The sequence below is a fragment of the Akebia trifoliata genome, chromosome 2 (assembly GCF_017979445.1).
Source record: "Akebia trifoliata isolate Shusen 1 chromosome 2, ASM1797944v1, whole genome shotgun sequence".
In the NCBI taxonomy this organism is placed as follows: domain Eukaryota; kingdom Viridiplantae; phylum Streptophyta; class Magnoliopsida; order Ranunculales; family Lardizabalaceae; genus Akebia; species Akebia trifoliata.
Window position 1 is genome coordinate 17458083 of NC_141376.1, and position 15371 is coordinate 17473453.

A 15371-nucleotide genomic window follows, 5' to 3' on the forward strand; every position below is an offset into this window, starting at 1 on the left:
GTGACAAGGATATACTCATATCTGACCCGAATTCGACCCATTTTAATCCCTACCGTCTTGTCTCATTCATTTTACCAACATGACTTTAGTCATCTTGGTTTTTGAAGATTTTGAAGTCCAATTCCAATTTTTGAACCAGAAAATAGAACTGAAAAAAATATTGAAGATAAAGAAGAATGTAATTTTCTTTTTTGGCATCTCATCTTGGTCTCCAAGTAATCTCTATCTCAAAAGATTTTCGAGTGATTCTATTATGATTGGTCCATTGAGAAGTGTGAGATCTAACTAAGAAAAACAATAAAGAGAAAGGAAAAAAATCAAAAGAGAAGTTGTGTAGAGAGAGAGAGAGAGAGAGAGAGAGAGGATTCCTCTGTAATCCTCCGCTAGTTACAAAAACAAAAATCACTCATCCAATCTCTCTATATGTAATACAAAATAATACCAAAAAAAAAATTAAAGATCCAACCCAAAGTCACCAATATAGCACTTCTCCTAGGCCTAGAATATAAGAAACCGAATCTCTCAAATTACAAAACAAATTACTCAACTACTCTCTATATATGTAAATTACATAATGGAAAATGTTCAACACCAAACATTTTGGCAAAACATTTTTCAAAACATGAGTTAGAAGTTTTGGAATGGGCTGATTTTTAGTGAGGATGATCATCATCACCAAAAATCAGCCCATTCCAAAACTTCTAACCCTATCAAAAATGGTTTACAAAAAATGGACGGTCCACGATTTTTCAACTTGTAAACATGGGGCTAAAAGTTTTGGAATGGGCTGATTTTTGGTGAGGATGATCACCTCACCGTAGAGATCAAAATATCAGCCCATTCCAAAACTTCTAACCCATGTATGACAAAAATGGTTGGCTAAAATGTTGGCCAAAATGTTTGGTGCTGAATGGGACCCTTACATAATAGCACTAAAAAGTATATTCCTATTTGCATTTTAAATGACAAAATAGATCCAACCCCAATTCACAAATATTGTACTTCTCTTAAGTAGAGAGAGAGAGAGGAGGTTCAAGGTATACTTATTGCCCAAGACAGCTTGAAGGTGTATTATCATTTTCTCTTCATGATCAATAAAATTACCACGTTTGATCCCTGGCCTAAGGTGATTAGTCCATCTGAGTCTACAACTCTTACGACATCTACACAAACCTGTTGAGAACACACACATCAAAGAAAATACAATATTTTAATCATCAAACCAACCCCAAAACAAAATTAAAATAAACAAATGGTTATCATAGATCTATGGTCTAATTCATTTGAGTACCAAGTGGAGCTCCTCTCTTGCCTCAACTACAGTCCCTATCATTGTTGTAAACAACAAAGATGAGATCCGACGTGTTTTGGAGAAATATACAGGGGGACCTTGGCACACCATAGTGAACTAAATACAGTAGTGAAGCATTACTACTCTTCCGTTCATGTATGTGAAAATAACTGAATACTTGAATAATAAACCGTGTCATCATACCTACCAACCATGGCCTCCAACAACTACCACACTTCCAATTCCCAAAACCATCAATCTCAATGACCAACAAAATGATTCATATAGAACCCATTTGGTGGGTCTTTCAATCAGATTAAGAGATTATAGGTGTTTCAAATAAGAAGAGCTGAGTGATTTGAAATATGATTACAGCATTGTGTTTTTAACATATCGAGGTCGAGAAGCTTATCCAATTTATTTAGGGAACAAAACCCAAATCTCAATACCTCAGAATAAATTGTTAAAGTACTAATTCTTAGACTGTGCTTTGTAACATGTCTTGTATTGTTTTACATTCCAACATCTTAAATAAACCAAAATCATGAAGCTAATGTTGTTTTCCAATGGTTGTTGAATTCTACTCTTTCCTTATTACTCATAATTATAGATTTACAGTAGAATGATCACTTAAAACCTTTTCATTGCCGAAAAGATTTTCTTGCACAAGAGGTTATGTTACCTTAAAGTGACCGGACTAAGCCTCCAAAATGCAGAAAAAAGATAAATTTTGATAGCTCCAAGTCGTCACAAAATTTAATAAACTTTTGTAATAATTCATAAATTTTTTTTTGAATAATTGAATTGGCAAATCAACGAATTAATCAGCGATTTTCTAATTAATCATACCTACATACCTATACTCCGCTTCAACATCAAGATTCATCTTCTACAAACTTCAAATCTCAAGAACAAGATAGGTGTTTTTAGGGAGGTTAAAAATATAATTTGTATCATCTCTGAATTCTTTTTCAGAACTTCTATTACTTATCTGAATTAAACTGAATTGCCCCATCACTGATTAAATGTTGTATTCAAACTCAGTTACTATGCTTTCAAGGATTAGACCCTTGAGGAATGAGCACACAAATGTTTCACCTGAGATCAGTATCACCCTTTTTCTCAAGATGGCTGACTTAATACACTACCATCTATAGCCATTGAGGTGGTCGGCCTCCACACGATGCCCGAAGTTCCTATGTTCATTTGACTCCACATCTCTATTCAGGTCCTTCTCTTAATTCAAGTTTCCACAAATCTGCGCTACTACCTCAATCCAAGTTTAGGCTCATGTAAATAAACTAATTTACACTCTCTTGGATTTTTAATCAGTATATATACAAGTAGTGTTTTAGTTGGCAGCATTCCACATAACTAAACAGAAAACATGTTAATATAAAAGGAAAAAAATTCATCATTCATGTTCGTGTTCTTGAAGATCATATATAATTTTTTTGGGTAAACTGGGCTTCAACCCATAACCTCAGGGTTGCTTTGCAATGTTTCAGATTTGTAGGATATTCAAGGTGTAATTTCACAATTAAATGATCCAAGCAAAGTAGGTAATACTTGTTTAGAGCAATTAAACAAGGTATTGCTCCTATAGTATTATAAGGAGGCATGGACCTTACAGTTTTTTCCACAAATAACTCTCACATGGTAGCAATTCACAACGCCCTTTTATGCAAGGGAATAGAACGATTAACCACTAAACAGAAAGAAATTAATTAAGCATCATAACGTACCTTTCGTCACGTCACTCAATTTCATGCTTTCTCCTCAGGTCAGCTTTTCGAGCCTCAAACTCTTCTCTGCTCATCATAGCAATCTCAGAGAGATCTATAAAATTGTGCTCCCTGAAATTTAATTTGCAATGGTTTGAAAAATTCATAGGGACTGTTATAATTAAACTTGCCATGGAGAGAAACTGAGGACAGAGCAAAACCCAAACCCTTCATCATAGTTGGGCCCCATTACTTAAATATGGAATCCAACTAATATTTGATCACACTAATGAGATCCACTTAATAATTTGGTGCAGTTGGACCACCTACATACTTTGTTTATAAATGAACATAACCACCTTAGCTTATTGATCTTCAACTTGTTGGCTTTCAAGATACTCCCAATCTTCTAGAGACAATATTTAGTAAAAACAGTAGCACATTTCAATAATTATAAGAGACTTACTAATAAATATATTTTGGATCAGATCAATCGTTGATAAGTTATTGGATCAACAGAACTCCTAGCAAGCCACGAGTTATTGATCATGGTAATTGAGCCATGGGTTTTTACGGGGCTTCTTGACCCGACGAAAGGCTACCTAAACTGCACTGTTACGCTTGAACCCAGACCTGAATGCTCACTACCACACGTGGTCACCTCGCTTTACCCTCTCCTTTGGCTCTAAATAGGCCAATTCATACCTAATATTGCTACTTGAGGTGTTACCAAAATGATGCAAGGTCATTCAAGATGCTTTGATGTTCTTATCACTCAATTCTAGGAGCTTTTGTAGCTCCTCTAGTACAGTTTTACTAGCGGCGTGCATGCAAAAGTTCTCAAAGGAGAGGTTGAAATCTGGAATGTCCGGTTTTGATGCCCTAAGATAAAGGTGAATTTTTTTTTTTTTTTTGTAGAGAGATGTGCAAAAAACCTGCCTAATTTCATCTATTTAGAAGCTTTAGAGATCAAGGTCGTTTACAAATACGATTCAGGTCTTTTTCTTACAAACGAAAATCAAACACATTTGAATCTCGCATGTTTATTCAAGAAAAAGAACACTTAGAAACAGAGACATTTTTAGAGTACAAATATTTCTATAGAACCCCAACTGAGATCATGAATTTTTTTTTAATACAAGACCAATAGGTGAGAAAAACTGATATTGACTTGTAAGTATTGTTTCCAAAGAAATATTTGTTGTAATTCTATCTTGTAGAAGTTGATTCTTTCTGAGAAGATGAAATCTCAATCTTCTCTTTATAAACTAATGCTAAATGACCTAAATTCCCTTGTCTTCAACAAAGAACCAAAAACCACTCATTTTTCTTTAAAAACCAGCCATCTTTGAGCTCTTAAATCCATAATCTAACGGATTTCAACCAAAGACTCTAATCCAAACCTATTTTTAATCTATCTTAGATTCATCTTCAATCTACTGTATCAACTCTACCCTAATACCTTGTCGAAAACATCTGATTTTTAGAAAATCCTATTTTCTTCTTGAGATTTGAAGATTGAAATAGATAAAATCTGTAGGTTGTAAAAACATACCTGAAGAATGTTAGTAGACAGATCCGGAGATGGAGAGCTTCAATAGAGAGAGGGGGACTTTCAATTGAGAAGGAAAGAAACAATAGAGAGCTTTTAATTGAGAGAGAGAGAGAGAGGTGCATCAAATAGTGGAAGTAAACCCTAAGAGTTAAGATAAAATCAAAACCCAAATTTTTGCCATTATTGTAGCAGAGAGAAAGAGAGAGTTGTGATTAGAGGGTAGAAGAGGGTTTCGATCTGTTGGGGAAATAAATCAAGGTAGATCCATTGAAAATATGTAGTTTCAGAGTAAACGACAGATTTTATCAGTCGTTTAGAAATGACCGCCTTTGGCAGTCGTTGTTTGTGCCATATGATAGTAGCAATAAGGCGTTTTTGACATAGTGAATCTTTAAAATAGAAATATATATATATATATATAGATATATATATGTGAAGAAAAAATTGTAGAATAAGAATAAATTAAATCCCGATTTTTGGTGTCATAATCTTGCCATATATGATGCTAGAGGACTCTGGACGACTCAATCACAAATAGAATTTAAAACCATCTTGCTTGAGCCAATGAAAAGTATATGCAGCATGACCAAAAGAAGCTGTGTTAACAGGCTAATAGCCCACATTAATTTCCATCAGACTTAACTTCTAGACTACAAACCAAATGGCTATTATAATGTTAATTAGTCCAACTTGCCCAAAAAATGGAAATAATATTGGTATTTAGGATCGGGGTTAGTAGTAGATGAAGTTCAGGTGATCAAGAGTGTGGTTTCAGTGTAAATGTATGACACAAATGCTATATTCAACGTTTTGTGCAGTGATTTACTATTGTTGGAAGGAACAGAATCAAAGAGTATTTGGAGACATTATGGCTCCAAAGAAATTTGTGTTGAAACAGGTGGGAGAGACGATTAAGAATCAGTTTGATGGGGTAGCTGTTGAAGACGATTCAATGCAAATAAATGTACTGATATAGAAAAATTGGAGCTGCTGCTATTCAATTATAACCCCACCGATCAAACATATTTCTTGGGCAACACAGGCTGAGAATGTGGGGAAGATCAATGCAGATGGGGAAAGATCACTGCATGGTTCAGGATTTGGATTAATCGGCAGATATAACGGTGGTGAAATTCAATTTGCAAGCTGGAGTAATACACTTGCAGAGGATATCATTATGATCGAGCTTCAAGCGATATTAGAGGCAATGAACTACGCACGAGCAAGGTGTTTACAACGAATTCTAATTTCTTCAGATTCACTATATTCAATCAAATGCCTCAAGCATGAAATCGAACCTTCATGGAAATATAGTGAAAACTGCTGGAAATTTCTGAACAGGTACAATACTTTGATTATTGTTCCTTTAAATTCTTTTGGAGAGAAACAAATCGGACTGCGGATTATTTAGCTTGTACTTACACTCGATAGAAGTGTTTTCAGGGTGTGGTCCTTTTAACTCGAGATAATAAAATGTCCAACCAAAATAGAAACTGAATGAATGGAATAATAATTGCTGACCTTCGATTTACTACTAAGTTGGGATCGGGCCAATGACCTCATGCTTGCAGTGCTAATCTTCCACTTAAGATTTTTCATCTTCAAATCTTTTGTCCCTTAAATTTTGAGAGATCAATCAATTGACCTACACGCACAAAATTCAATAAAGATCATACCTTTAACAGTGAAGAAGTAAGTAAGAAAACAATGAAATTTGAAAGTGATGTCCACAATTATGTGAAAAAGGGTGAAATAAAAGTGGTAAACTAAATATGATGAAACTCCAATCCCCTAAACATGAAAAGCAAGATTTCAGGCTTTCCAAAGTGACGATCTCAATAGTTTGAAGTAGCAAGATCGTTGCGAATCTGCCAGATTGTCACATTGAAAAAAAAAAAAAAATCAACGATCTTGCTATTTAAACTAGCGAGATCGACACTTTGAAAAACTTGTGCCACCACAATGTGTTTATTTCCAATTACTTAGAATTTATCAAAATCAAAGGAGATATTTTGGAAAATTAAAAAAACAAAATGAATAGCTAAAATATACTTTAATGATCAGATTCTACTTTTATAATCTGATTTGGAGACTTGAATAAGCTAAATAGGATTCAGGACTCATGGGTATTGGGTACAACAGGAATTAAGTATTAAAAGACTATAGATCGGAGCGAAACATTGACTCACCACGAAAATTTCATTTGAACCCCGCCCGAGCCTTCAATCAATGGTGACTGCAACTACTTGATAACAAAAGCGATTAAGACCAAAGAAGAAATAAGTAAGGGTTTAGGGGGAATACGTGAACCTTGGAGAAGAGATTAATGGTTTATGAGAAGCTTAATAAGTGAGAGATATAGGGTTAGGGTTGGATTTTGTTGGGAATAAAGATGGAGATTTCGGTGGGATTTTGTTTCCATTTCAAGAAGTGAAAGGTCTTTTTGGTTGACTTATCAGTCAATTTATTTCAAATGGGATAAATCATTGAGTCACGCTAGGGCCCACATGTATCATCAACTAAAAAAAAATAAAAAACAACCTAGATTAAAGATAAAAAAAAATATTCAAAATAATAACCTTTGTGTGCTTGATTAGTTGAAATGGATTTAATAAAAAATCCAAAAAAAAAAAAAAAATGCTCTTGATTGGTTGAAAAAAGAGGAACACCAAACTCCCAAATTTCAAAGAAAAAAAAAATAACTTTATAAAATATAAGTTCTCGGAATTTTTTATTCCAATTTTGGCATCGTAATAGGTACATGAGGAAAATTAAAATGTTTATGATTCAATATCACAACAGGTAAAACTTTTTGCGTATGTTAAAATATACCTCTAGAGATCCATTTTATATATTGGGTGCTATGACTTGTGCCCTAAGGGCTCATATTAAGATACATTAAATAAACCTCAAAAATATATTTTAAAATGTACTCAAAATATTTCCTACTAAACTACCCTCAAAGTCTTATTTCCAGAGTGTTTTTAATGCATCTTGACATGTGCTCTTAGGGCACACATTAAGAAAAATCCATTTTATTTATGAAAAAAACATAGATTGTTTACACCTAGTAAGGTGGGTTAAAACCAGCCTCCCTCACCTCAATTATTCCCACATAAATATAAAAAATCTTTATTTACTTGACCATTTAATCTCAGATCTATGTGCAAAATTTGAGGTGTAGAAGGTGGGCTTTAATCATCCACCCAGGGTATATATCATCCAACTGCTTTGCTAAATTCTATGATAACGTCGTTAGATTATTTATGTTTGAGTTTATTTCAAAACGTTTTCATTAAATAATGTAGGATTAGAGAATTTTAGGAACATTAAAATCTTTACCAGTTTTAAGAATTTTTTTCTATTTGAATAAGATATTAGATTTTTGATAAGAACATTGATAGTACTAAGTGGATCCAAATTAGATAATCTGAAAATCTATTTCAATGAAGGTGAAAAGTGTTATTTTTATTAACAAAACTATCAATAAAATTTTAGTTTCCTTTAAAGAATCATTTCTCTTCTTCATCTTGTGATAGTAGAGATTCTATAATGGTGATGATGGTGACCACATGATCAAAACTAGCAATAAAGATGGTGGTTAATATTTTTGAAATATTACAAGAGCATACCCTATTTTATGAGAATGCCACATTTCGTACGGAAACAAAAAAAATGGATTTGGGGAAGAGAGATTTATGGTTCTAAAGAAAGTTAAGTATGAGGTATATATAAGAGTTTAAGAGGATCCAATAAGTTCCTTGTCTAGTGACAAATCTCATTTCATGCATGTAGGTCTTAAAATGGGTCATAACTTATCCAAAATCTGAGTGATTCGAATCCAAATTTAAAAGATTTGGTTCTTTCAAGTATATCCAATTAAAAATCGGTCGGATATGGGTTAGTGTCCATTGACTCAAGCCTAATATGGGTCAATCCCTATATATGCTTAGATCCGAATGATATGTTTTTTATATTCTTCAATGGACAAGTGTTGGGCACAGTGGCCAAGGCACCTTTTGACTATACCTTAGGCAATTTTTCTTGAAATAATCTTGAAAGTTTTGAAATTATCATATCAATCTTATCCGAATCAATTAATTCAGTCGGGTCAGATACATATACAGGTTTAGTGAAAGCAAAATGTTTAGGATATGATTTTAACTAGTCGGATCTGAGTCGGATCAGATTTGGATCCCGCTAAAAAATTCTGATATGGATATACTCATTTTACCAACATGACTTGGATTAGTCATCATGATTTTCAAAGATTTTTTAAGTTCAATTCCAATTTTTGAACCAGAAAATAGAGAACTGAAAAGCATATTGAAGACAAAGAAGAACGTAAATTTTGGATTTTGGCATATCGTCTTGTTCTCCAAGTAATCTCTATCTCAAAAGATTTTCGGGTGATTCTATCATGGTTGGTCCTTTGGGAAGTTTAGTCAATTAGAAATGTTGGAGTATTTGATGAAGAGAAGTGAAAAATTATTCCTTGGATTAAGGTGGATTTAATCATGGACCTAAATGCCACAACATCGAAAGAGGAATGAGGACTTAATTAATGAGGAAATAGTACAATGGTTGGCTATAATCTCACATTGACGTCGATGGTTGCATTGTCAGTCTAGAAGATGGATAATTTGAAAAAGATTAACCTTGAAAGATAATAAAGGAGTTGACCATTAGCCACTCCTGTTCTTAGAAACAAAATTTATATATAATTTCCTTTTTAAGCAATTACAAAGAGTATTAGCAGAAGAAGATGCACTACTGTTAAAATATTCGGCAGAAATCAACTATATAAGCCTTGGGGTGTCCCAAGAAGCTGAGAACAATACATTTCTTCTTACTTCACTCCCTTACATAACTAATACTTTTAACACTAGGCCATTATATGCCCCACTCCCTTACATAGCCAAAAAGAATGGAAAAAAACATATATTCCTATACATGTGTAGCTACTTTGTTAATTGCTTAGATTTTATAAGCTCAAATGTTTTCTCAATTGAAGATATTTGTTAGAAACTTTACCTTGAGAAATTGAGTTTTCTTGAAAAAATGTTGGCATCTGGATTCATTTCCAAGAAAATTAGTTTTTTGGGGTTTGAGTTTGAGAAAAATACTTCAACTAGGGAAAATGTTCTTTTATATGAAAATGTAATCATATTTGAGAAAAGTACCAAAACACTATATGAAAATTTAAAATTTACCAAAAGGGAAAACTATTAATCTTAATTCCAAAAAGAATAATTTACCATTCTCAAAAATAAATTATATTTTTATAATGGTGAAAGTGCCCTCAATTGGAGGGTTGCAGATCCACTTTTTTGGTGTTTGAGAGTCACCACCTAAGTTTACGGTCTAGAAATCGAATCATGACTCTAAATAGATAAATAACACTAATCTATAAAAAAGAAACTACAGGTCCGGAGATCATGTTACGGGATTGGAAAGTGTTAGGCACCAATCCCACTTAGCAAATGCCGATTTCTACTTTTCTCAAAAATTACATTATTAAAAAATGACATAAACAATAAAATAAATATATAAAAAAAACTAGTTTACCTGAGTGATTATGACTGCTAATTCCCTCAATATTGACGGAGTGCGTTCCTCGTATGAGTCTTTCTACTTTTGTCTCTGTCATTAGATCCACTTCCGATCTCCAAGATGAGGTGTCTTCTTCCTATATCTGAATACCTTTTGAATGTTTTTGGGTGTTTTGAGAGTTTCTGAGTATTTTTTGAGGATTTGGTCATTTTTTTTTAATTTTTCTCGTAAAGCTTTTTTTTTGTCTCAAAATAATGATTTCTATGTTTTAGGTCATATTTTACTAGCACAGCGTAATATAATTTCTAAAGTTTTGCTTGCTTGAAATACCTTATTTGAATTTCTGAAACATATCTAAAAACAAATAAAAAAATTAGAATATTCATCCATCATTGGGAACCGTCACAATCGGGTTGACGAGTTGATTAATCAAGCAAATGCAAAAATGAGGTGTCTACAGATGTCTCTCTTTGACAGGGGGTTGAAGCAAACTAGATAGTAAATCTACTTTGGTAGATAGTGCGATATCGAAATGTCAAAGTTAATGACAATTCATTTTGCAGTTTGATTTAGCAATTCGTCGGGGTGTTCGGATTCTTGAGGGTAAAACGCTCCCTGAATTAAAAGTTGTCAAGTCCTCGAGCACGTACTCTCACTGACGGCGTTAGATCCTTGAATTTTAGAAAATTCTCATTGACTAATACAAATGTAATGAATGTGCACGTGTGTGCATAGTGTAATGATGATTTTGAAAAAGTGCGTCTCCATTTTGCGCATTCATGAAAAAAACTAAGTAAGATGAATGAGCAAAACCTGAGAAAAAATTTGAATTTAAACAAAGAAAATTTTGAATAAGGTCTAAGAAAAATTTGAACAAAAATTGAATGTCCTACTCTACCTACTCTGGGTAAAAAGATGCATGTGGCATGCACGAGTTTTATTTTTAGCGTAGTTCTATAGCTTTTTTATTAGTAGAGCACTAGAGCTCCCCAATCAAAAATAAAGACCATTGGAAGAGTAAACACAGCTCAAAAGAGAGTAAGACATACAAGAAAGTACAAGGGATATTCAGAAACATACATGTAGACATGTGTCCTTGATGGTCGAGCATTAATTTTATGTGACCCTTTCACAAATGAATAAAAATGCCTTCACCTCATGCAACTTAAGATTGAACACAAATACTTTTTAAGAGATCAATAATCATGTAACTTTCTGGTAAGTGGTAAGGTATTGGAAGGGAGTGGATTGTTGATTATGAGGACATTATCATTTTTCTTTCTTTCTTGTAAATTGCATAATGTGTCTCTATTGTAAAGAAATTGTTTATGTGCAAAAGTTTGACATAGTTATTGGGATATAATTACGAACTCAAATTGTGCCTCTTAGATCATTTTGATGCTACCTTCATCCATCCTTACTAATGCTGTAACATCTAAGCAGAGGAGCCCGTTCTACAAAATGTAAACATGTCAATAAACCCAAATGAAGTGGTTGCAATTGTAAGTAACTGTCTACCCTTTTTTTTTCCTTCTGCTACAAAGATCAAGAAATAACTTTTCTTTTTTGATTAGGTTGGTCTTAGCAGTAGTGGGAAGAGCACATTAGTAAATCTTCTGCTTCATCTATATGAGCCAACAGATGGTTAAGTAAGCTTCATTAGTTCACTTCATTTGGCCTTGTTTACGAGTCAAACAACATGAAATGTAGTGAATAATTTACATGAAAAGAATTCGTACTTATATTGTTTTAATAATCACTAACACTCTGTTTGGATTGAAAGAAGCAAAGAGAAGAGAAACTCATTAAGAGAAGAGAAGACTAGTCCTTCTTCACCTTGTTCGGATTGAAAGAGAAGAGAAGAGAAAGAACCAAATTTCTCCTATTTGATTAGGATTCATAAGAGAAAATAAGAGAAATTATTCTTGTCAAATGACTATCATACCCTTCATCGCTTGCCCAATAGCCTGTCCAATAGCCTACCCAATGGTGACACTTATAATAAAAATTACGGTGGAGAATCCATTTAAGACAAGAAATAAATGTCACTTTGGGATGACAATATGAGAATATTAACGAGTTACTAACCCAATTTTTTTTTTCTACACTATTTTGTTTTATTCCAATCTTGAAAATGGAATTCCACAATATGTTGCAGATCTATTACCTCTATGTTTAACCTAATTTTTTCTGTAGTTTGGTTTATATTTCTATTCTGTTTTTTTTTTTTCCAAGGAAGAGTACTTACAATGGTTGAAATAATGATTTTCATGGCATAGTTGATAGTCGGAACATCGGCTTTGTGGGGTTGGAGGAACTAAGCTTACTCCAAATGAAAGCATAAGAGGAATGGATATGCAACAATGAAGCGGTTGTCATGTCTTGCCTCCGGAGTTTGATTGACTTTATGTAAATAGGTATATTTTTATGAAACATTACACGTACAATATAATTATGAGTTTTAATTTTTATCTAGTTGTATATACCAATCTTTTTTTTACTGAAATATTAATAGGCCTAAATCATTGTAAATTATTTTTTAATAAAATTATTAAAAATATATATATTAATATATTATTATCGATGGTTAAAATAAGCACCTCGAATATCTTGTTTTTTTTTTATAAATGTATTATTAATACTATTACCGATGGTTTCAAAAACACCTCTAATACATTATTTTACAATGGTGTCTAGTAAATGCCGTTAATATTATATATTTACCGGTAGTTAAAATAAATGCCTCTAATACATTATTTAACGGCAATTTACAATAAATGACGTTAAAAGGATCCATTACCAGCGATTCAAGTAACCGCCTCTAATAAAAATTTCAGTAGTGGTTTCCAATAAACGCCGTTTATATTAGACATTGCTGACGGTTTATAACCACCAGTAATAGAAAAATACACGTGGACAAAGAGTTTTGTTGGTATTTAATAACCGCCGGTAATTGGTCCGAAAACTACCTTCAAAAATCTATTATTGTTAGCGGTTCTATAACCGCTGTTTCAACCGCCACGATAATTTTTCGTGACGCCATAATTACCAGCCAAACTCTAACCCCGTTGATATATACTACCGACGCTTCTTTCACATATGGCAGCGATTTGAAAACGTCAGTGAAGACTGTTTATTTTGTAGTACTTGCACATGGAGTTTTTGTTTTTCGTCTACTTGATTCGTGTCTATTGTGTACGCATCGTTAACATCTTTTGCCATTCGATTTTGGCTAAGATAGCAATAGTAGAACACTCGTATGCAATTTACTTGTAAAAGAAACAACCATATATAGCAAGCAAAACTATGAATTCATGAACACGATCATATGATCATGACTATACTAATGAAAAACATTTTTAATTGAATGTAATAGGAAATATATAATTTAGCTTACAAATCAAAAACTATAATCATGACGGTGTATTTATCGAATAAATCAAAATGAAGAAGGATTCTAGCTTTGCAAGCTTTTCACCTTCTCCTTTCCCTACACTTGAGAGCTTCCAGCTATCTCAATTATGCAGAAAACCTTAGTGTCTGTACTAAAATATCAGTTGTTAAAGCAAATGGCAAAGAATCAAAGGTTGAAAGTTTGAACTTCTTGAGTTGGACTAGTTGAAGTCTTTGAGGGATGTTATTTACAGAGATCAAGGGTGGGTTGAGGAGTAGCTTGGAGTTACTACTAAGCAAAGAGACAAAATAATCTCTTTCAGAGGTTTTATAGAGACCCTAATTAGTTAATCATGGTTTGAGTTGGAGTTGTACACGTGGCATAAACTGTGGTGGGGGCAATATGTGCCCCCACAAAGACCATGGTTAAGAAACCTCATGGTTAGGTGTCAAAGGCTACCTATGAGTCATCTTGACTCTAGTCAATTCTTATTGACTCAACTTAATTAAGCTAATCCTAATGGGGGCGGTTCATGGGACATATGTCAAAACAATAGTTTTCCAAAATATGAGTTAGAGGTTTTGGATTGAGCTGATTTTTTGCGAGAATGGTCACTATGATGAGAAGATCCTTACAAAAAATCATCTCATTCTGAAACTTCTAAATCCATCAAAAGTGATTGACAAATTATTGGCAAAAATTCAACGGTCCACTAAATCACTTTTAATGGGGTTAAAAGTTTTAGATTTGACTGATTTTTTTTTTTTTTTTGGATGATCTTCCCATCATAGAGATCATCCTCACTAAAAATCAACTCAATCCGAAACTTCTAACCCATATTTTGAAAATTTATTAATGTTACATTGTTTTTACATATGTCCCTTCATCTGTTCCCAATCCTAATTATTTAATTTTAATTATAACTGAATTGATTTTTCAAGTGGGTTGTGGCGCCCATCTCATGTGAGACAGAGCTCATTACTCAGTATTTTACTTTGGTCAAACTTTATTGACCCATATGATTTTTTCAGGAAAATCTGACTCTGGGACACTTGATCGGGTTCAATGACTTCGGGACACCGTAATGGGGTAACAAGGATGATGGTGGACATCACATTGGGGTAGAAGAATAGGTCTAGAGTGAGAGATGCAATGATATGATGAAGATGATGAGAATGATAGAATGAGACCCCTTTGGTTCTCTTTGTTTCAAATCTTTTTTTTTATTCCTTGATTGATGGATAATTAATTCCGTATCCTTCCAAAATCCTGATTCTCATTGGCAATTTTTTTAGTAAAATTTTATGAAGATCAATTCCTGGCAACCTGTTTGTTTGGTGCATCATTTGGGTTCACGCTAGCTGACTCTGATGCTTAAAGGAAAATCTCTTACAGCGGTGAGAATCAATAAATCAAATCATTTTCAAGACTCAACTGTTGTCTTCTGTTCTGAAACAAGAATAAAAACGACAAAACAACATACAATCTGAACATTTGGATGATTTTTTATTTCTATTCTTGCAAAACATCTGGACATGGATTATAGATACATCTCACCTATTATAATTATAAACATAAACTTGTTCTTGTTTGGAACAAAATTGTTTTTAGGGTTTAGGCTTTATCGTCACTATTACAACATATGTCGTGGAGACACTTTAGCATCCACCACCTTCAATATCATCCCTCAGTTTACTTACTCTCTCTCCATATGTCCATCTTATTTTCTTGATTCATTAATGAGAAAAAAAAATGGGACTATTGGTCTTTTATAGAACGAGAATTATGTTTCCTGTCATTGTTTTCTAACATCTTCGGTCATTTATTCCAGCCATTTGTTGTAACCTATAACTT

The 15371-nt window shown here is 33.3% G+C and overlaps 1 long non-coding RNA gene across 1 annotated transcript; it reads right to left on the minus strand.

Moving 5' to 3' along the window:
* Nucleotides 1-406: 406 nt before the first annotated feature.
* On the minus strand, nucleotides 407-7002 carry LOC147409834 (uncharacterized). Its single transcript, XR_015175437.1, has 4 exons — nucleotides 6760-7002; nucleotides 6092-6215; nucleotides 3037-3147; nucleotides 407-1173 (listed from the first exon to the last, which is right to left on the minus strand). It is a non-coding gene; the product is annotated as an uncharacterized LOC147409834 (long non-coding RNA).
* Between the last annotated feature and the right edge of the window lie 8369 nt (nucleotides 7003-15371).